The sequence below is a fragment of the Oncorhynchus mykiss genome, chromosome 13 (genome assembly GCF_057628025.1).
Source record: "Oncorhynchus mykiss isolate SJ-2025 chromosome 13, ASM5762802v1, whole genome shotgun sequence".
Classification (NCBI taxonomy): domain Eukaryota; kingdom Metazoa; phylum Chordata; class Actinopteri; order Salmoniformes; family Salmonidae; genus Oncorhynchus; species Oncorhynchus mykiss.
Window position 1 is genome coordinate 46163342 of NC_143034.1, and position 24327 is coordinate 46187668.

Below are 24327 nucleotides of genomic sequence, written 5' to 3' on the forward strand. Positions count from 1 at the left end.
CCCGGCAACGAAGGAGTGGCTTCGTAAGAAGCATTTCAAGGTCCTGGAGTGGCCTAGCCAGTCTCCAGATCTCAACCCCATAGAAATTTGGCCCCAAAACATCACTGCTCTAGAGGAGATCTGCATGGAGGAATGGGCCAAAATACCAGCAACAGTGTGTGAAAACCTTGTGAAGACTTACAGAAAACGTTTGACCTCTGTCATTGCCAACAAAGGCTATATAACAAAGTATTGAGATAAACTTTCGTTATTGACCAAATACTTATTTTCCACCATAATTTGCAAATAAATTCATAAAAAATCCTACAATGTGATTTTCTGGATTTTTTTTCTCATTTTGTCTGTCATAGTTGAAGTGTACCTATGATGAAAATTACAGGCCTCTCTCATCTTTTTAAGTGGGAGAACTTGCACAATTGGTGGCTGACTAAATACTTTTTTTGCCCCACTGTATGTATGTACGTATATCACAAAAGTGAGTACATCCCTCACATTTTTGTAAATATTTGAGTATATCTTTTCATGAGACAACACTGAAGAAATGACACTTTGCTACAATGTAAAGTAGTGAGTGTACAGCTTGTATAACAGTGTAAATTTGCTGTCCCCTCAAAATAACTCAACACACAGCCATTAATGTCTAAACCGCTGGCAACAAAAGTGAGTACACCCCTAAGTGAAAATGTCTAAATTGGGCCCAATTAGCCATTTTCCCTCCCCGGTGTCATGTGACTCGTTAGTGTTACAAGGTCTCAGGTGTGAATGGGGAGCAGGTGTGTTACATTTGGTGTCATGTTTCTCACACTCCCTCATACTGACTGGTCACTGGAAGTTCAACATGGCACCTCATGGCAAAGGGCTCTGAGGATCTGAAAAAAAAGATTTGTTGCTCTACATAAAGATGGCCTGGGCTATAAGAAGATTGCCAAGACCCTGAAACTGAGCTGCAGCATGGTGGCCAAGACCATACAGCGGTTTAACTGAACTCCATGCCCAAGAGGGTTAAGGCAGTGCTGGACAATGATGGTGGCCACACAAAATATTGACACTTTGGGCCCAATTTGGACATTTTCACTTAGGGGTGTACTCACTTTTGTTGCCAGTGGTTTAGACATTAATGGCTGTGTGTTGAGTTATTTTGAGGGGACAGCAAATTGACACTGTTATACAAGCTGTACAGACAGAATAACAATAGGGAAGGCAGCAGTCCTGACAGCCGTCTGCCTCAGGGTTTGATATCAGATTGACAACCAGCCCCTCCCCCTCATCCTCTCTAAAATGAGTGTTGTGGCTCCATCCCAAATGGCACCCTATTCCCTACATAGTGCACTACCTTTTGACCAGGGAAAAGGGTGCCATTTGAGATGCAGCCTAGTTTTATGATTGGTCGGTGGAGCTGAGGAGTAAAGGGGCAACGCTGGAGCCCCAGGCATATGTTCACCATGCTGGGTAGAGGCCTGGCTGTGTCTGCCCCCGGCTGGGTGCTGTCTGTCTTTCGCCCACAGAGACGGCATGGAGGGCGGACATCAACTCCATTTTGTGGGCCCCTGCCTTCCACCACAAGACATCACACGCGTGAGAAGGAGCAGGGTTAGCCTAGCTTGGAGGACAGTTGTCAGCTGATAGTGCATCCCTCCCTCCCTCCCTCCTTTCTCTGTAGCTTCCAATACAGTTGATTAAATCAGAGGCTGGCTATTTGCCTGTTTGGATGATAAGACTAGCGCCGCGCTGAGGCACACACATGGGAATCAAGGAATGTACAACAGCCAGCCACTGACAACTGAGTGGTTGCTCTCTGTGACAGATGTGGAAGGTGAGTACCACATAAAACCCATACTAACATACCTCCACCCCCACACCTCAAGGAAACAAATGACACTCAGAGGGAATAAACACACACGCACGGATGCATGCACACACAGACACGTTCTCAAAGCCTATGTGAATGCACTAGCTGTACGCCACTGAAATCTATATTACGGTGTAGAGGTACACAAAAACAAACACATCATACATACAACAGAAGGGAAGGAGGAAATAAAAGGTGTGTGTGTGTGTGTGTGTGTGTGTGTGTGTGGACATGTGTTAGGGAGGAGGGGTAGGCTGATTCGGCCCTGAAGCCACAGCTAACCTCCTTCTATCACATTGCGTCATTCTCATTTAATGTGGTGTGTAATGAGTGTGTGTGTGTGTGTGTGTGTGTGTGTCGTCTGTCCAAAGACACGCCGGTGTGCAGGCTCTGATGTGTTGATGCATCAGTGGCTGTCCAGACAACAAGACTTCTGTGTTAAAACAGAATGTCCAGTCCAGACTGTGGGAGAGGACTCTGCTTACTCTGCTGACTGTCTCTAGAACTTAATCCACACTCCTCTTCCTCCACTGACCATCACAACAACACATATCGCCTTAACACATGACTCAGTTACACAACATCTACCATCATCAGGCACAGCATGATGTTCATCAAAACATTATGTGAATACATTAAGAACACTATTTCCACATTGACTGTGGTACATTTTTTAAAATTGTATTTTTTGTCCCCAATTTTGTGATATCCAATTATGATCTTGTCTCATCGTTGCAACTCCCCAACAGGCTCGGGAGAGAGGAAGGTTGAGTCACGCGTCATCCGAAACATGATTCGCCAAACGACACTTCTTAACACCCGCCCGCACCAACGTGCAGGAGGAAACACTGTTCAACTGACGACCGAAGTCAGCCTGCAAGCGCCCGGCCCGCCAGAAGGTGATAGATCACGATGAGCCAAACCCTCCCCTAACCCAGACGACGCTAGGCCAATTGTACGCCGCCCTATGGGACTCCCAGTCACGGCCGGATGTGACACAGCCTGGGAATTAACCCGGGTCTGTAATGACACCTCAAGCACCGCTATACAGTGCCTTAGACCACTGCGTCACTTGGGAAGCCCGACACTGCGGTTTTTAATATAAAAAATGTAAGCATATACACTTACCCATTTCAGGGTTTTTCTTTATTTTTACTATTTTCTACATTTTAGAATAATAGTCAAGACAATAGAAGACATTCAAAAAAATAGTAACCAGAAAAGAGTTAAAAAAAATCAAAATAGCCAGCCTTTTCCTTGACGACAGCTTTGCACACGTTTGGCATTCTCTCAACCAGCTTCATGAGGTAGTCACCTGGAATGCATTTCAATTAACAGGTGTGTCTTGTTAAAAGTTAATTTGTGGAATTTCTTTCCTTCGTAATACGTTTGAGCCAATCAGTTGTGTTGTGACAAGGTAGGGGTGGTATACAGAAGATAGCCCTATTTGGTAAAAGACCAAGTGCATATTATGGCAAGAACAGCTTAAATAAGCAAAGCGAAATGACAGTCCATCATTAATTGAAGACATGAAGGTCAGTCAATCCGGAACATTTCAAGAACTTTGAAAGTTTCAGTCACAACAACCATCAAGCGCTATGATGAAACTGGCTCTCATGAGGACCGCCACAGGAAAGGAAAACCAAGAGTTACCTCTGCTGCAGAGGATAAGTTCATTAGAGTTACCAGCCTTAGAAATTGCAGTCCAAATAAATGTTTCACAGAGTTCAAGTAAAAGACACACCTCAACATCAATTGTTCAGAGCAGACTGCGTGAATCAGGCCTTCATGGTCAAATTGCTGCAAAGAAACCACTACTAAAAGACACCAATAAGAAGAAGATACTTTCTTGGGCCAAGAAACACGAGCAATAGACATTAGGCCGGTGGAAATTTGTCCTTTGGCCTGATGAGTCCAAATTTGAGATTTTTGGCTCCAACCGCCGTGCCTTTGTGAGACGCAGAGTGCGTGAATGGATGATCTCCGCATGTGTGGTTCCCACCGTGAACCTCAACCCAATTGAGATGGTTTGGGATGAGTTGGACTGCAGAGTGAAGGAAAAGCAGCCAACAAGTGCTCAGCATATGTGGGAAATCCTTCAAGACAGTTGGAAAAGCATTCCAGGTGAAGCTGGTTGAGAGAATGCCAAGAGTGTGCAAAGCTGTCATCAAGGCAAAGGGTGGCTACTTTGAAGAATCTAAAATCAAAAATATATTTTGATTTGTTTAACTTTTTTTTGTTTACTACATGATTCCATATGTGTTATTTCATAGTGCTGATGTCTTCACTATTATTCTACAATGTAGAAAATAGTAAAATAAAGAAAAACCCTTGAATGAGTAGGTGTGTCCAAACTTTAGACTGGTTCTGTATTTCTGGCCTTTTGTGTAAGCCCCTCCCCTTTTGCCTTTCTAATGATTTACATTAGTCATTTAGCAGGCGCTCTTATTCAGTGCAACTTACAGGATCAATCAAGGTAAATTGCCTTGCTCAAGGGCAGGTCGACAGCTTTTTCACCTAGGGGATTCAAACCAATGACTTTTCGGTTACTGGTCCAACGCTCATAACTGCTAGACTACCTATTCCCCATCTTTATTCTCCCACCACCCCTCAAACCTCCCTTACCCCCATTGAGTGGTAAAGGATGGAGGAAGGGAAGGAAAGAGAGGGGAAAGGCTGCATGTCTATTTACAGCCCTTTGTAATTATCTGTGTTGGTTGGCACAGTGGATTTGGTTCAGAACCAGCTGATTGGATCCCACCCCGATCCTCTCTCTCTCTAACAAACAGAGATGGACAGGGGGCTGCAGGACAACATAAAGAAGACAGCAGGCTCCTAAAGATGCGTCCGCCGGCTGTAGAGGACCTTCATGTGGTAGTGGTGATGTGGTGCAGAGCAGAGTGGGGGAGTGGACAGGGAGACAGAGACCTGAGGGTGGCAGGGTGGCATAATGCCCCATGGACATCACTACTGCTGCTGTGTCCTTCAGCAAGGTTGACAGGAAGCCCTCGAGCCACATAGGACATAAAGGACATAAAAACGACTTCCGTTCTATTCCGGTAGTCTGAATGTTCAACATTAATGTCCTGTATTGTACTGTAAGAGAGGGAAGGCAAATCATTCAGATCCTGAGCCGGATGTGTCTTTTGTTTATGGCTTTGTCACTGAGACTAGTCACTGTGGTGAAAGACATGGGCTCTAGACTGATTGCCAAACGCCCCAAGGACAATCACAGCCACATGAATACACCGCTGACACTAACTCAGGTTTCAAATGTTTCGGCGCTATTGACTGCGGAGCCATGTAATGTATTCTGTCAGATAAACTGTCATATCCAACTGGGTAAAAGGAACTCACGTAGGAATGTAGGCCCGGTGCTTGTCCATGGATTCCATTAGAGGGGGAAAACATGCTCCTTTGGTGAAGGGCCAGTATCACAATAAGAGCATGTGACTGCGAGCCCGGTTCGTTTGATGCTAATAAGACAATAGCATGTTTTGATTTATAACTCCAAACATCCCCACCACTACCCCCGCCATCTGTGTGTGTGTTCTCTTGAGATGCTCCTCTTACACAACCCCTGAGTGCCTGACGGAGCTCTTCATCATAGCTTACCAAATTTGCACACGACGGGACAAGGAGGGACATGCACAATCCCAGTCAGTCACAAGGCTGTTGCTCATGCTAGTCTCTATCCCCCCCTGAGCCTCCAATAGGCAGTCACAGCCTGCCTCAGACCATGCACTGATAGGACAGTGTGTGACAAGGTAGGATCAACCTAGAACTACAATTCCGAGGTTATAAATAGGACTGGTAGCCAACTCTTAGATTGCAACCATATACGTATAGGGCACTACTTGAGAAACGCAATGGACTCTAGTCAGAAGTGCACTAAATAGAGTGGCATTTGGGATGCAACCGTTAGAAGCCATAAAATACCTAATATTTTAGCCCATGAACTGTATTGTATGTGAAAGCGGCTCTGAGCCCAGTGAGACAGTTTGGCGATGTTCTCATAGATTACAGCCGTAGCGTCAATTCAAATACTGAAGAGCCACAGGCGGTCATTCGCTCCGATTCCTCTGAAGGAGAGAACGAGGGGGGGGAAAGACGGTCTGAGATGGAAAAGAAAGGGAGAGTCTTAACAGCCAATTAACTTCCGCTTGATCCCGAGGTTGTGTGAGGACTACCACGGGAGCCATTACTGCATGGACGGAGAACATTAAGCATAATCAGCTTTAATTAAAGACTCCCACCGACACTCTCTCTATCCCTCTATCTCTCCATTTCTCTCTCTATCTCTCTGTCCATACTCTCCTTCAAGCATAATGACAATATGAAAACCTGAGTTTAAAATGTGATCTGAAGTTGATTAGATGGAACAGCGCACGGTCCATGGATAATGAAGGAAATAATAGCTCGGTGTTCAGGACAATTAATTCTCTTTTCCTGCATGAAATTAACAGAAGTATATGTGTTTCTTTTAACGATGCTGAGTTAATGATCTCGCCCATAATATTCTATTACAATGAAGTCTGACAGAGGAAGGCTGGTATTTCAGCTGGTTGTGTATGATACAGAAGAACACAAGGAGACAAGGAGAGTAAACGTGGTGTGTAAACGCCCTGAATGACATGCAATCTGAAATCCCGTTTGAGTCATAGAGTCAATGGGAATCTCTCAGTGCTGCTGTGCTGTCAGAGTATTGAACAGACCGTCCCCTCCCTCCTTTAAAGCTGTTTGGAATCTATTTTTCTCTTACTTTTCTGGGTCGTTTGTGTTGTGTTGGTAGCGCAGACAGTGTACGTATGATTAAGTACATAACTGTGTGTGTTAGTGTGTGTATGTGTGCTATAACAGTGTATGACTATTTGTGTATTTTGTCTATGACTGCGTGTGTGCATGTGTGTGCGTGTGTGTGCGCATGTGTGTGTGTGTGTGTGTGTGTGTGTGTGTGTGTGGGAGGGAGGGGTTTATGGCTTATGTGACAGCACTGCAGAGTTTATTTGTGCGGAACTGATCTCCCGTCCTCACCTCCCTCTCTGAAATGGCTGTTTAATCAAGTGTATGATTGTCCGTTGTTAACAGAACTACGTTCTCTCACTACTTTGTTAAGTGACACTCCCTGTTTAGTGTCAAAGCTGGAAGAGACCCCGAAACACAACAAGATAGACAACTGAAGTGCAGATAAAGAGCACATTTCCTGTTCTTCAACAAGGAGAAACACATTTACACAACCACTTCCACCAACACCCAAACTAGGTTAGTGCACGTTCTCCAGGAAACCACTGAGCTACTTGGTTGTTGAAAACTACTTCCCCCTGCTTCGTTCTGTCCTCCTTTCACCTTCCTATCTCCTTCCCCTTCATCTCCAAAAACTCTTTCTGCTGCTAGTGGGAGGTGACAGAAGCCTCCATGCGACCTGATTTAACACATGGCTAGGCACAGTTTGACCTGCCATTGGAAAATAGTGTACACTCAGGAGGGAGGAAAGCACACCCTTCCCTGTGACAAGGTCTTTCAGAGGAAATGTTCAAAGTCAGATAGTCATCCGTGTGAATATGCACTCCACTAACACTGTCCGTCTGCCGCTAAGGCTGCTTTTGATGCTCCCTAAAGGAATATGTTGGGGTGAGGGTGGGACCGGCACAGTAGGAGTGCCCTTCAATAAAGGAGAAGAGTGTACAGTAGGATGCAACTAATGTTGGGAAATTAGGGATTTTTTTATTTTACTTTCATTTACAATGACAGCCTAGCCCAGCCAATCCCTACCCTAACCCGGACAACGCTGGGCCAATTGTGCACCGCCCTATGGGACTCCTGATCACGCCCGGTTGTGATACAGCCCGGGATCGAACCAGGGTCTGTAGTGACAGTTCTAGCACTGAGATGCAGTGCCTTAGACCGCTGCGCCACTCGGGAGCCCAAGGAGTAGCTCCCTGACCGGGAATCGAACCCGGGCCGTGGCGGTGAGTGCGAATCCTAACCATTGGGTTGGAAAAATTGATACTCGACCAGCACCTGCACCATGGGGTAACACTTTATTTGGATAGTCGATCTGTGAATGCTCTACAGCAGGGTTCCCCAAATGGCAGGCCGTAGGTCGAATTTGACCCCCGGGTCATTTAATTTGCCCCCCCAACTTTTCTGATGAAAGCATTTGACATTTTTAGATCAGATATAAAAGACTGTAAAAACATCATATAATCAGTTCCCTGTGATTTAAATATAAATCTGTTCCAAAGTATTCTCACGCATAATAGAGAGATACTGGTAATGTGATATTATACAAATGTAAGTGTATGTGGACACATACTCTTCGAACATCTCATTAATATGGAGTTGGTCCTCCTTTGCTGCTATAAAAGGCTTTCCACTAGATGTTGGAACATCGCTGTGGGGACCTGCTTCCATTCAGCCACAAGAGCATTTGTGAGATCGGGCACTGGTGTTGGACGATTAGGCTTGGCTCGCCGTATGCGTTCCAATTCCTCCCAAAGGTGTTTGATGGGGTTGAGGTCAGGGTTCTGGCAAGGCCAGTCAAGTTCTTCCACAACGATATCGACAGACCATTTCTGTATGGACCTCGCTTTGAGCAATGGGGGAATTGTCATGCTGAAAGAGGAAAGGTCCTTCCCCAAACTGTTGCAACAAAGTTGGAAGCACAGAATCGTCTATAATTACATTGTATGCCGTAGCGTTAAGATTTCCCTTCACTGGAACTAAGGGGCCTAGCCCGAACCATGAAAAACAGCCCCAGACCATCCACCAAACTTTAAATTTGTCACTATGCATTGGGGAAGGTAGCGTTCTAGTGGCATCCACCAAACCCAGATTCATCCATCGGACTGACCAGATGGTGAAGTGTGATTCATCACTCCAGAGATCGTGTTTCCACTGCTCCAGGGTCCAATGGCAGCGAGCTTTACATTACTCCAGCTGACACTTGGCATTGCGCATGGTGATCTTAGGCTTGTGTGTGGCTGCTCAGCCATGGAAATTAATTTCATGAAGCTCCCAATGAACAGTTATTGTGCTGATGTTGCTTCCAGAGGCAGTTTGGAACTCGGTAGGGAGTGTTTCAACCGAGGACAGACAGTTTTTATGTGCTGCACTCGGCGGTCCAGTTCTGTGAGCTTGTGTGGCCTACCACTTCACGACTGTACCGTTGTTGCTCCTAGACGTTTCCACTTCACAGTAACAGCAGTTACAGTTGACCGGGACAGCACAAGCAGGGCAGAATTTTGACAAACTGCCTTGTTGGAAAGGTGGCATCCTATGATGGTGCCACGCTGAAAGTAACTAATCTCTTCAGTACGGGCCATTCTACTGCCAATGTTTGTCTATGGAGATTGCATGGCTGTGAGCTCGATTTTAGTGTAGTTTGTTGATAGTATGACCATCTGTAGAGAATCTACAGGTGGACTACCCAGACTATCCTAATAAAGTGCCCCCCAACATGGTCATGGTCCTCATAAGAAACACCAGTAAAGGCAGGATAAACAAAGCCTTAGTGCCACAGTGTTTAAAGGAATACTATATTCCCCAACAGCAATTACTGTCTGCCTGCACAGACAGATTCCCTTGTTTTCTCAAATGACTACCTTGCCTGGTTCACCAACTACTTCTCAGACAGAGTTCAGTGTGTCAAAACAGAGGGCCTGTTGTTGGACCTTTGACAGTCTCTATGGGGGTGCCACAGGGTTCAATTCTCGGGCCGACTCTCTTCTCTGTATACATCAATGATGTCGCTCTTGCTGCTGGTGATTATCTGATCCACCTCTATGCAGATGACACCATTCTGTATACCTCTGGCCCTTCTTTGGACACTGTGTTTACTAACCTCCAGACGAGCTTCAATGCCATACAACTCTCCTTCCGCGGCCTCCAACTGCTCTTAAACGCGATTAAAACTAAATGCATGCTCTTCAACCGATCGCTACCAGCACCTGTCCGCACGTCCAGCCTCACTACTCTGAACAGTTCTGACTTAGAATATGTGGACATCTACAAATACCTATGTGTCTGGTTAGACTGTAAACTCTCCTTCCAGACTCACATTAAGCATCTCCAATCCAAAATAAAATCTAGAATCGGCTTCCTGTTTCGCAACAAAGCATCCTTCATGCTGCCAAACATACCCTCGTAAAACTGATCATCCTACCAATCCTCGACTTCGGCGATGTCATTTACAAAATAGCCTCCAACACTCTCCTCAGCAAATTGGATGTAGTCTATCACAGTGCCATCCGTTTTGTCACCAAAGCCCCATATACTACGCACCACTGCGACCTGTATGCTCTCGTTGGCTGGCCCTCGCTTCATATTCGTCGCCAAACCCACTGGCTCCAGGTCATCTATAAGTCTTTGCTAAGTAAAGCCCTGCCTTATCTCAGCTCTCTGGTCACCATAGCAGCACCCACCCGTAGCACGCACTCCAGCAGGTATATTTCACTGGTCACCTCCAAAGCCAATTCCTCCTTCGGCCGCCTTTCCTTCCAGTTCTCTGCTGCCAATGACTGGAACGAACTGCAAAAATCATTGAAGCTGGAGACTCATATCTCCCTCACTAACTTTAAGTACCAGCTGTCAGAGCAGCTCACAGATCACTGCACCTGTACATAGCCCATCTGTAAATAGCCCATCCAACTACTTCATTCCCATACTGTTATTTATTTTTGCTCCTTTGCACCCCAGTATCTCTACTTGCACATTCATCTTCGGCACATCTACCGCTCCAGTGTTTAATTGCTCAATTGTAATTACTTCGTCACTATGGCCTATTTATTGCCTTACCTCCCTTAACTTACCCCATTTGCACACACCGTATATATACTTTTCCCCCCTATTGTGTTATTGACTATATGTTTGTTTATTCCATGTGTAACTCTGTGTTGTTGTTTGTGTCGCACTGCCTTGCTTTATCTTGGCCAGGTCACAGTTGTAAATGAGAACTAGTTCTCAACTAGCCTACCTGGTTAAATAAAGGTGAAATATATACAGTGCCTTGCGAAAGTATTCGGCCCCCTTGAACTTTGCGACCTTTTGCCACATTTCAGGCTTCAAACATAAAGATATAAAACTGTATTTTTTTGTGAAGAATCAACAACAAGTGGGACACAATCATGAAGTGGAACGACATTTCTTGGATATTTCAAACTTTTTTAACAAATCAAAAACTGAAAAATTGGGCGTGCAAAATTATTCAGCCCCTTTACTTTCAGTGCAGCAAACTCTCTCCAGAAGTTCAGTGAGGATCTCTGAATGATCCAATGTTGACCTAAATGACTAATGATGATAAATACAATCCACCTGTGTGTAATCAAGTCTCCGTATAAATGCACCTGCACTGTGATAGTCTCAGGGGTCCGTTAAAAGCGCAGAGAGCATCATGAAGAACAAGGAACACACCAGGCAGGTCCGAGATACTGTTGTGAAGAAGTTTAAAGCCGGATTTGGATACAAAAAGATTTCCCAAGCTTTAAACATCCCAAGGAGCACTGTGCAAGCGATAATATTGAAATGGAAGGAGTATCAGACCACTGCAAATCTACCAAGACCTGGCCGTCCCTCTAAACTTTCAGCTCATACAAGGAGAAGACTGATCAGAGATGCAGCCAGGAGGCCCATGATCACTCTGGATGAACTGCTGAGGTGGGAGACTGTCCATAGGACAACAATCAGTCGTATATTGCACAAATCTGGCCTTTATGGAAGAGTGGCAAGAAGAAAGCCATTTCTTAAAGATATCCATAAAAAGTGTTGTTTAAAGTTTGCCACAAGCCACCTGGGAGACACACCAAACATGTGGAAGAAGGTGCTCTGGTCAGATGAAACCAAAATTGAACTTTTTGGCAACAATGCAAAACGTTATGTTTGGCGTAAAAGCAACACAGCTGAACACACCATCCCCACTGTCAAACATGGTGGTGGCAGCATCATGGTTTGGGCCTGCTTTTCTTCAGCAGGGACAGGGAAGATGGTTAAAATTGATGGGAAGATGGATGGAGCCAAATACAGGACCATTCTGGAAGAACCTGATGGAGTCTGCAAAAGACCTGAGACTGGGACGGAGATTTGTCTTCCAACAAGACAATGATCCAAAACATAAAGCAAAATCTACAATGGAATGGTTCAAAAATAAACATATCCAGGTGTTAGAATGGCCAAGTCAAGTCCAGACCTGAATCCAATCGAGAATCTGTGGAAAGAACTGAAAACTGCTGTTCACAAATGCTCTCCATCCAACCTCACTGAGCTCGAGCTGTTTTGCAAGGAGGAATGGGAAAAAATGTCAGTCTCTCGATGTGCAAAACTGATAGACATACCCCAAGCGACTTACAGCTGTAATCGCAGCAAAAGGTGACGCTACAAAGTATTAACTTAAGGGGGCTGAATAATTTTGCACGCCCAATTTTTCAGTTTTTGATTTGTTAAAAAAGTTTGAAATATCCAAGAAATGTCGTTCCACTTCATGATTGTGTCCCACTTGTTGTTGATTCTTCACAAAAAAATACAGTTTTATATCTTTGTTTGAAGCCTGAAATGTGGCAAAAGGTCGCAAAGTTCAAGGGGGCCGAATACTTTCGCAAGGCACTGTATATATATATATATTTTTTTTTAAATGATGCTATGCATTATAAATAGACATCACACAGTCTTCATCCCATTACAATCTTCCCTATCTGAGAATCTGAGAAGCCCTGAGCAGAAGGGATGATAAGAGCAGAAGAGTGGAGAATCAGAGTGTAACAACACCTCGGGCTGCTCAGCATTACTCCATGTTTTAAAGTGCATAAGTAAATGAACCAAAGCCAATGAATAAAAGATGAAGCGAGACAGCAGTTTAAATAGGATCAATATCAGCCCCTGGCCTGAGACGCTACCACTCTGCCACGTTGGCGTTATCACACACACACATCAGCTTCTGCTTGTGTTGCTGCTATTGACTAACCACAAGGTTATAGCTTAAATTCAATTACGAGGAGAAACGCAGGCGGGTCTCTTCAAACACGACCCAGAGATATAGTCAGTCCATGTTTTGCTAAGCCGTTGAACATTTATTGATGGAAAATATCGTTAAGATGAATGAATAGCCTATATGAAGCATACCGTGAAGGCCATCATTGTAAATAAGAATTTGTTCTTTAACTGACTTGCCTAATTAAATAAAGGTTAAATAATATATATTTGTTAAATGTATCGGCCCCTTATTAACTTCTTTGTTAAATGCGGCTTTTACTTAGTAGAAATCCTCAACATCCTCTTCATCATATCTGCCAGTTGTTCAGTGGTGTTTTGTCGTTGTAGACTAGGCCTTCCCTCGCTATGTGTCTGTAACCTGTGAGCCTTGAGAATGTGAGTCCAGTATCACTCAACCACACTGAAACTCCCAAATGGGTTTTTGTCTCTTTGGCTACGGGTCGGCGGCACTCCACGGCGAGAGAGAGCGGCGGCGCGGGGTTCGGCGGGGGTAACGGGACCTCGTGGAGACATCGTCTCTCCTGGGGAGCACCTGTAATGAGTTTTGTCAGGCGCAGCAAAGAGAGCAGAGCGTGCCTACCCCCAACGAACCTGAGGAGAGGAGAGAAGGCAGGCACGTGGCCCATCTGTCGAGCCGATAAGCCTGGAGCCATCCAGAAACAAATTGCCCAGCTCCCCCCTGCACAGCTCCATGAGCTCCCCCCCTACACAGCTCCATGAGGGGAGAGCAGAGCCCCAGCCACAGAGAGGAGACAGTTATGATTTCTAGCACTAAACCAGGAGGAAAATAGGAGGAGGAGGAGGAGGACATATCAAATGCATTAATCTATGCAGAATGGCGCCCACGGCTGGTTATAGCTCTGTAGAGGCAGCTGTACACGGAAATTCAGCGTGTCGATAAACAGAAAAACAACCTCAGAAAAAGAAATGTTTCGTTCCTTTTTTGAGGGCAAGAATTTTAAGTAAGTATTCCTGCAGTTTCTTATCTGCTCTCCTCCTTTTTGAGAGATCGTGACGGGCCCTACCTCCAGACAGGAGCCGATGCTTAAAGGTATAAAATAGCGGTGCTTTTTAAAAGGTACTACACGTAGGATTTTTTATTTTTTTAATTAGCATTTTAGTTTCAGAAAATGTCCATATCAGGTGCTAATAGCGGAATGATCATGTTTCACAGTATTACTTGCCTGCCAGTGTTTGGCTGTGACATTTGCCTATTGACGTCTCAAGCTGGAGCAACATCGGTTGTCAAACTAGGAAAGCTGTTCTGACTTGGTTATCTAGTCTGTCCTTTCCTGGCTGCTACAATTCTACACTATTCGCTAAATTTCAGTTTGTGTGAGAAAACAAGCACTGAACAGTGTAGGGAATCATTATACCATCTAAATCGGCGTTAAATATATTTTCAGTAACAAAAGATATTGTTTTTACAAGAAGCTGGTATAATATGATGGTCATTTTCTGAACTTGCAATGCAAATATTCTATCAAATCCATGTGTAGCACCTTTAAAGGGCCTCTAAGTCACCGGAGGTAATGTGCATACACAACTTTAACATTCATAAAGGAAGTGGTTAGCGTATAGCTTATATCATCATTACCTAACCATCATTACCATCATACATTGCACACATTATTGGTGTGTCAAAACGAATTCAAAATACGTTTCACAGAGTCTACTACTTGATGATGGATTATGTTTAGCAGGAGCCCATCACACAAACGTAATGGATAGGAAAAGTAAATGTGCTACTCATACAGATTGGCTACACTCCCAGACCCAGGGATTGGGAATCTCTGTAGGATTGACAGGAGCTCAGATTAGGTTCATTTCCTCAGCAAATTGAGTCATTTGTGGAAGGGGCATTAACAGCTTCGTGTTTTTTTTACATGAATACATTTCAGGCTGAGCGGCCGACCATCACTCTGCCGTCATGCCAACGGTGACATCTCCATTATAGACTGATTAGCCACGGTGGCCCAGCCGAGGGTCCCCGATTGGAGGACGAGTAGGATTTGAGGTTGGTGAAAATAAGTATGAGGAAGAGGTTGCTTGCTAAATATATCTCTACGCTGATGAGAGAGAAGTGAGAGAGATAGAAAGAAAGAGTAGAGAGTCACACACACACTAGTGGTGCGACGGTCAATTGTTTGTCCACCCGCAAACACCCGCAATTGCTAATAACCGCCCAACTATATGCAATAAAGTGAACGTTTTTTGTTGTTGTACATTTTGGGGCCTGATTTAGATATGTTTCTGATTATAATATCCAACATTTTGGTAGGCTATTTGTTAGTCAACTCTTCGATAGTCAGATACATGCACCCCTCCTCCCGACCCCTCAGGGGCACACCCCACAGTTTGGCATCCACTGTGGGGTCAGTCCGGCTTTCAACATACTCTTGAAAGTTGTAATGGTAGAATGTACAAGGTACAAATTTCGAAACTGGGTCGCGCATCATCAGTTTCCCTCTTGTCATGTCAGTCATCGCGTACATTAGAGAGCTATTTATAGCTTGTCAGAAATGTCCAGATCAACTAGCCCACGTCAGCAAACAGTTTTTTTCCTTGCCCATAGATTTTGTTATAATGTTTGGATCACATGACGACACATTAGACATGGCAAAATGTATTGCAAGAAAATGAGCTTTAAAACTGAAAGATGTTTTCTGCACCCCGTGACAAAATGTGTAGAATTGCAGGAAATATGCTTTAAACCTGCTAAATGTTCTCTCCGCCAACAAGATTGGGGTGAACAGTTTGTGTCATGAACAGTGCTTGTGGCCATAGAAATAGACGGGGTCCACAGAACACCGGCCCTAGAAGACTAAATCAACCCATGCTCACCAGAATAACATCATAAATCGATAAAAGGACAAAAGTTCTCTGTAAAGTTCTCTCTGTCATCTTCTTTCACAGAACAAATACGGTTAGGGTCCCAGGCAAAATGATTTTCTGTGCAAAATGTCCAAACGAGCATCAGCTTGAAGGGTTGTAAGGAAATAGAAGGCTGTGAAAACGACATTCTGATCAGATTTCAGTTCGGCTTGAATGCCTCTTTCATGTGGTTGAAATACTATCAGATGTTGTGATGCTGATAAAGATAGCGCCTCGACAAATCGTATCTAACTGAGCATTTGCATTGTCTCAAGATGCCGAAAGAAAGAAATGATATTTAGTAAAAATGTTGCCCACTTTTGGTGTGTCATTTTACTGCAAGAAATGCTTAATTTTGCAGGAGTTAATATTAAGGCTATGTGGGAGGCAGCACTGCGATCATCCACTTCACCAATTATTTTCCAAACATGACTTTTCTGGCCCTCCCTTCTGTTTATTTTCAACTCTCCATTTTGCAGTTTATTGACTTATACACCAACATTGTCCTTTTTGCCTCCTTGGATTGACATTAGCTTCCCCCCCCCCTTTCCCAAAAGCATTTGGCGATTGACATGTAGGCTATTTAGCACGTGTACAGTTAGACCCCTAGGCTAATGCATGATAGCATAACATGATTCAAGAAAAACCTCAATGTAGCCTATAGATATAAATTGCACAAGAATGATACATTTATGGATAAAAAAAAAAGAAGAGATTGTTTTCTCTTTATTCAAACCGCCCGCCACCCACATGCCCTTCATCCACCCGCCCTTCATCAGCACAATATTTAATTACCCTAAACCTGTCCGCCCGCAGATACAACCGTAGGGACTGTGGCTTATAAGTCAACCCACGCGTAGCTAACACATGCGCACATGCACATACACACATGAGCACACATAGACTTCAGACATCAAAGGAAATGAACAAGACAATAATGACTAAGTCCAATCTCTGTGCCATTCTTTGCACGTGATCTCAGAACACTAAGGAAACAAACGGGAGAAAAGTACTTCAAAATGAATGAACAATAACACACATGGCCATAGCATTCTGCGTGTGAGAAGAAAGCATATTCAAAGTGTTTATTTAGATGGCCTATATGACCTTCTGGTAATGAATCACAGTAAATGGGACAGAATACTTATTTTATTTTTTTTACTTAAAAATTGCACTGTTGGTTAGGGCCTGTAGGTAAGCATTTCACTGTAAGGTCTACTACACCTGTTGTATTCGGCGCACGTGACAAATACACTTTGATTGGATTTGATTTGAGAAGCTAAGAAGCACAAATACCTATCTATTGTATAGCTCACAATAGACAGGTATTTGTATAGCTTAAATGACATAGGAAACTAGGGAACACCGTTTGTTGCTGTCGGGGCTTTTGCTGTTTGTTCCAGAAAGGTTCTAAACTGGAGCCGACTGAAAGAACCTGAAGGCACCGATACCTTGCCTTTGTCATGAAATGACTCACTGATTATCAGTCTCCATGCCCATTTGCCTCTCTTCTTAAGTCTCACCCCATTTCCAGGCTCTTTGTTTTCCCCCTTTCCGTTTAACACTCCATTTGAATCCCTCTCTTAGGCGTACATCTACGGCCAATTATAAGTCTTAATGGAAACCTGTACTTGCTATAAAAAGGCAAAGCTTTGTTCTTGTTAAGTCCTAGCTGCAGGCTGAGTGGGGTTTTCTTCACTTTTCCAACTCTACATGAAGCTAGCAAGGCAAGCCAGAGACCCCGGGCCTTGTTCTCTTCACCTAGCCTACTGTGTCCTTAGTGCTGCTCTGAAGGTTCCTTTAACTGGGCCCAATGTGGTACCAGGAGATGGAAGGAGGCTTACTGTATTCCTACAGACTTACTACAGTGTAAGCCTGGGAGCAATCAACCAGCACAGAACTGTGGTGGAAAACTCCACATTCTGCCACCACAGTACTACATGTCCTACATATTTGGGAGGAGACTTGATGATAACCCACCCAAAATCTAAACTTTTTGTCAATTAAAATTCCAGTTTGTTTGCCAAGAAATTCATTGCAGCAGTTGGATGGTTAGTTGACAGTTAAATTTTTTTTTTAAAACATCAAAATGTCCACAGCTAAACCTCAGCCATCAGTGTCCAAACTGAACCCTGAAATAACTCCATGTAAAATAAGTACCAGCCTCATCAACTGTAAACCGTGTCAAGTGTCTTGTCTGGTCACACCTCGTGTATTTATGACATGCTTGAAGGACATGCTGCGGAGGTAGGAAACCAATTATGTGACTATAGCTCTTTAAAATGCCTTCGCTCGCAATCACCGACGGAGGTTGGAAAATGAACGAGTTCATTTTGACCGAACTGGGCTCTAATTGTTTCAAATAAGCCTCATGCCTCAGTGTCGCTGGCAGAATAATTGCTCGTGAGCACTCAGATTAATCTACAGAAGCACATCTGGGGGACTTAATTTGAAACGAGCAGTGCAGTGCCTTATGGACGCCAGATAGATTGATTAGGCTCATTTTGGTTTCACCTCCAACAGCATATGCAGCTGAACAAAGGTGAGAGCATGGCTTGGACAAATGGAGGGGCCGAGCCAGGAAACAAACAACAACACAGATGCACACACGTACACACACAGTGGACACAATTCAATGTCAAACACATAATTATACATATGCTATCAGTTCCTGAACTAACATGTTTCTTCCACACTACAGTAAAGCCCGTCTTGACACAGTACAGGACAGCTGACAGCCCAACAGTGGAGGTGGCTGTGTAGATATCTTCTGTCTCTCTCTATTTCTATGCTTCGCCCTTATCACGTCGGTGTCTGAAACACCTGTTAACGGCTCACGACAACAGCGCTCAGCCCAGCTGACAGACAGACAATGCTGTAGAAGTGAAGACAACAGAAGTGTCATCCTCGCCCCCTGCCAAAACACCAGCCCCCCAATCAGCAGCCAGCTCTGGCTAGTGAGAGATGTCCTAGAAACAATCCCTAGCTGTCTGGATGAGGGGAGAGAAAACAGGCTATCCACATGCTCGTTCTCAGAAGAGAAACAGCTGCAAGCTGCAAATTGGCATGTCTTTGTGAGGAGGCTTTCTGGTCTTTGTTGTCTTTTCTCCCCTTCCTCAAAGCGCTGGCTTGGCTACCTCTCCTCTCATTCCTCGTGTGTAATTACAAAGACATGCGATGAAACAGAAGGAGGATTGTACATGTGAGACATAATTCCAACAGAGTACACACACCCAGGCTAGGCTGGACCGCCATCTTGCTTTATGGATTTATACAACCAAAACACACGCACCCACCCACCCACCCACCCCCACACACGGCAGAATAATCACCCCCCCCAAAGCCTTCACGGGCTGCCTTCAGATGCCCATATGGTTTTGAGCCGCACTATAAAGAATACACATAAACCATTACATTTGAAAAGCAATCAATGAAAGACCATGTAGTCCTTCTCAGCTCTTCCACTCCAGTTTAGGGCCTTTCTTTCCCCTGCCTGGTCTCAGAGTGGGAGACAGACAGACAGACATAGGGGCAGTAGGATTCTTATCAGGGTCTGTGCAGGTGTTTGGTGCAGTGGGGGCCATAACAGGACCCCCGAGCTGTGATTGGCTAGCAGGGTGGTGGGGTGTGGGGGGTAATGGGCGAGCTGTGGCCACCGCGGCGGCAGCTATGTAATTGTGCATCCTTTCAGAAGGAGTAGAGTGGGCCTCAGCCACCTGCCGGCGTGGCGATAAGGACAGATACCCAATCACTTGAGCAGCAGAAATGTACACAGCCTCCTGGCACTCTGATGTCTCTCATTCGCTTGCTCAGATACCTCTCCCTCTCTCTCTCTCTCTCTCTCTAACACTACATTAACCCACCGTAAAGGGTTTTCTGCTTTAGGTTAACCATCAACAGGTTGGTTAGAAGAACCTGAAGAGAAAACCATATCAAAGGCGAGAGAAACAGTTTCTCTTCTAGGTAATATGACAGTGAAAAGCAGTGCCGATCAAAACCTAGTAATCAGTTAGAGGGCTTTGGATATGATGCCGTGAGTGAGGAATATATTATGGATGGATATCTTACAGGAAACAGGCATCTCACAGGTTGAGGACGCCCAACCATCCAGGAAGTCCTGTGACTCAAAGTGGGTCTTGAGTTTTTTTTTTTCATTAGCTTGATATTGCGAGTGGATCTAGCCAGAGATAATCTGGGATGGATCTGTGATCCTCATGAGGTTTCTCAGCTGATCCAGTCAACCATCATACCTGGTGAATTATTCAGTTGCTGTTTACACATCGTGACAGGTGTGTGGCCTCCATGACAAGACGATATCTGGGGGTGTTTGGAAGAGGAGAGGGGTTGACAGTAGAGGGGTGGAGGGCTGCCTCAGAGGGACAAGGCTGGGCAGAGGGAGATGGAGGAGCGGGGACACCATGTCAGAGGATGAGGAGGGAACCACTGGTCTGTGTCTCTTGTCAAAAGAGCTGGTGGGGTCTGAGGGTTGAGGTGCGAGAAAATGCAGGGAGAGAGGACCATGTGCCTGGGGAGATGGGGTGCAGGGCAGAGGGGGAAGATGGAGGGTGGAGGGAGTGAGAGCCTTGCTCATCAGCCCAACACTGAGTGACATTTGCAGTAACCTTTCCCCTGGCTTTTATGAGCCAACGCAGAAAGAGCAGAAGCACCAGGAATTTCAAACACATTTCGCCATTTCCCCTCAGCAAAGCCCCAGAGACCACTGATAAACACTCACTTCTGTATTAAACCAAAGAACTCCATTAACTCCTACCAGCCGTACAGCCACGGTCTGTATCAACAACAGAACGCAGAGAATAACTTTAGGAACTGTTTAGAGGACACAGCGGAGCGGATATGTAGTGTAGGAACAGAGAGATAAGAGGGTGGGAAAAGAAAAAGAGTGAGAAAGAGACACACACACAAGAAACAAAAATAACCGACTGCGTAATGGTTCTTAAGTCTAGTCAAACATAGAACACCACATGGGATTTGTTTGCTTTAACTCGGCTGGAGTAGAAAAGTGAATCACAGGAATTCAGTCTGGTTCAGTTCAGTCAGCTTGAACAATGGCCCCGGACACCTGATACCCGAGGAATAAACCTCACGCGCACACACATCAGAGAGAGAGCGAGAGAGGGAGCGAGAGAGAGAGCATGAGATGGGGAGCGGGAGAGAGAGAGCGAGGGAGAGAGCATGAGATGGGGAGTGGGAGAGAGAGAGCGAGGGAGAGAGCATGAGATGGGGAGCGGGAGAGAGAGAGCGAGGGAGAGAGCATGAGATGGGGAGCGGGAGAGAGCATGAGATGGGGAGCGGGAGAGAGAGAGCGAGGGAGAGAGAGAGCGCGAGAGAGAGACACACACACACTCCGAGTGATGCATGGGATTCACCTTCAGGCAGTGGGGGAGGTAGATAGACACGTTGTCCCTTCGGCAGCCCACTCCTTGGTTAGACAAAATAACAAACAGCTGAATGATATAGTGAGCTGTCCCCTCAGATTCCGGAGGAATAGAGTGGAACCACAGAGCTGAGAAACCAACTACAAAACGCTCCGTTTCTCTCCTTTCCTTCTCCATCTCTTGCTCTCCCTCTCTATTCCCCCTCTCTCCTGTTCAGCCACGGAGGCCTTTGCAGATTTCAAAGGGACATAAATCCCAATTGAAAGCCACTGGAGTGTTCGCAAGCGTCAAATAGTGCCACCTACCAGGGGAGCAAGGGAATACGATGGAATAAAGAGATGGAGAATGAGCTTGGGGGTCATTGGGAGGGACACACACACACGGTAGATTAAGTCCTCATCCTGTGTAATCTTAGACTGACTCCCTAGGGGACTGGACAGACAGAGGGAAACAGTAACAGAGATAAAGCCTACAGACAGATACAGGACATGTAACTATGTGGCAGTATGTTCTCCTTTAACGAAACAGACACTACCATGATATAGATACAGTGTGATAAAGAAGATGACGTAACACTGGAGTGTCACAGCACAGCCAATCGTCCATAACCTTTGACAGTAAACTTCACCTACTCCAGACTAAACCTGACCAGACTGGCCCCGCCCGGTGGTCTCCCGAGACAAAGGGGATTAAGGGGTTAATCTGGACTGGACTAAATGGCTGGGGGTCGGGCGCGCGCGCGCACACACACACACACACACACACACACACACACACACACACACAGAGAGAGAGAGATACTACTATAAAGCCCAGGTTCACTCTGCAATCTCTATAAGACTAGCACGGCAATGACATCTATTAACTTCAACACCCTATTACTACAATCCACTTCTTTCTGTTACAGAACCTCCTTCTCTGTTTGTCTTGACCCAACCCTTAATGATTATCCCTGTCATGACCTCTGACTCACTCTGTTGATTCATCTGAAGATGTCTGGGATGATGCCTGGGTCGAGACGGATACTAAGCCAGCTGTCTCCAAGCACAAACACAATATTCTAAGGTGTGATCTGGGTCTGGAACCATGTGGTCATCTATACCACCTGTATCTCCTTAAATACCCCCACCCACCCATTCAAACCCAAACACACACGCACGCACACACACAAACACACACACCAAAAGCACAAAGCCACAGCAGCTTGGCACAATTTTGATATTGCAGAAAGAGCAAACCGTGGATTTGATTGTAATAATGAGCTGCTGATTTTAACTGGTGGGTGGGGGATGGGAGGGGCGCATGGGGTTTGTGTGATCACAATCTCCCCTCATTGATGAATTCACTCCTCTCTGTCTGTTAGATGTTCTGTCTGGGTAAATGTCTGCTGGGGTCAAACCACCAGAGGTTGAACAGATGCAACGTTGTACAACACTTCACCCTCGTTATGTTCCATCAGCCCCTTTCTACTATTCTACCATTCCTCCTGAATAGAATCATCAGCCTCATGGAAAAAACACCGTATGATTCGGGGGGGAGGGAGAAGGGGCGGGGGAGGATTTTTTTTGTGTTACACTGGGTCCAACAACTCTCGCAGTTTCCCTAATGTTGCACTACTAGACGCAGTTAGGGCCGGGCTGTAGCCTACGTCTCATTCCTCCAGACTTCCCTTCAGAGGGGGAAATGAAGTGGAACGGTACCACACAGAGCAGACCTCCAAACCAGGCCAGAGCGGAGCTCGAACCTATTGCATGATATTATATTGCATTACCAGGCTCTGCCCTGCTCTCTGTCACAGACACACAGTCACACAGAGAGCAAGAACGCAGTACACAACGCAACACAACACAATGCATGAATCCTGGGGCCAAGGACACAGGACACCATGAGAATCACTACACTGAGACTGACCCAGGAACTGTAGGATGAAAAAAAGCTACTTAGAAATTAATGTCTCAGAGAAAAAAGGAAATATACATGAGGAAACAGGGGAGATAAAGGCTGACCTGTCAAATCAAAAATCAGTCAAAAAGGAAAGTCTCACACTTCCTACCACAAAAGAGTGTGTGTGTTGTTGTTCCATTTGAATCATCACACCTCATCAGAGGCCATCCAACGCCTGTCAATATCTTTGCTGTGGGAGAGAGGACATGCTACCAGGGGTCTCTTCACAGTCCCCAAATCCAGAACGAATTCGAGGCAACGCACAGTGTTATACAGAGCCATGATCACATGGAGCTCCCGTCTCAAATGACTTAAGCAAACAGCAACATTATCTTGAAGAAACAAATAAAACAAGAAGCCTCTACCCGAGCGGACCTACCTGTAACATTTACGGTCATGTTTTTAAATGTATGTAAATTGTAAAGTATTTTTGTCTGTTTTCGTTATGTGTCTGACCCCATGAAGACTAGCAGCTGACGTCGGTTAATGGGGATCCTAAATTGAATCTAAAAAAGCTGTGGGAGAGAGGAGACAGGAGTCTGTAGGTTGGACAGGGCTTAGTTTACACAGCTACTGAGTCAAACACAGCCAAGGATAATCTACTGTGCCCGCCAACAAATCCACTCCACAGTCTTAATCAATTCCCTAGACAACCTCCTTCACAACACACACGCAAGCATGAGCAATCATACACACACACACAGACACACGTACGCATGCACACACACACACACACACACACACACACACACACACACACACACCAGAAGTGAGGGAGTGAGATGATTACCTAGCCCCACTTAATCGCAACTGTCCTCATAGGATTATGTGTAATCACAGAAATGTCACGTTAAAATTGCAAGAACCAGCAAGGTTTCTGCCACCCTGGGTCGCCTGTTTTTCTTCTGTGTGTGTGTGTGTGTGTCTACGTGATCTACACACATGCATGAGATAATCTCACATAAATGGCATAAAAAAAAGTCACATGCCTAAATAAACTCTGCATGTTTGAACACACACACACACACACACACACACACACACACACACACACACACACACACACACACACACAGTTGAAAAAAGCCTATATGCTTTGGATAAAAGGCATTCCTTATCAGCTTGCTCATAAGGGAGCTGGGATAAAAGGCATTTACTCCAATGAAAGAAGCAGCTTTACTACGCCTTCAGATTGGACTATAGAGAGAGAGGAGTGGGGGAGAGAGAGAGAGAAGACAGAGCCAGACAGAGAGAAAGATGGATGGAGTGTTGATAGAGGAA

The 24327-nt window shown here is 45.1% G+C and overlaps 1 protein-coding gene across 3 annotated transcripts in view; it reads right to left on the reverse strand.

Moving 5' to 3' along the window:
• The window catches only part of LOC110485161 (zinc finger protein 385D), a 203443-nt gene that overhangs the window by 35218 nt on the left and 143898 nt on the right, over positions 1-24327 (reverse strand). Inside the window, exon 1 of one of the 3 annotated variants that reach the window (XM_090196325.1) lies at positions 5207-5422. The exons of the other annotated variants lie outside the window; for them this stretch is intronic. The gene's annotated coding sequence lies outside the window, so the exon portion shown is untranslated. Of the gene's footprint in view, positions 1-5206; positions 5423-24327 lie in introns of those variants that run through there. 3 annotated transcript variants of the gene reach the window in all.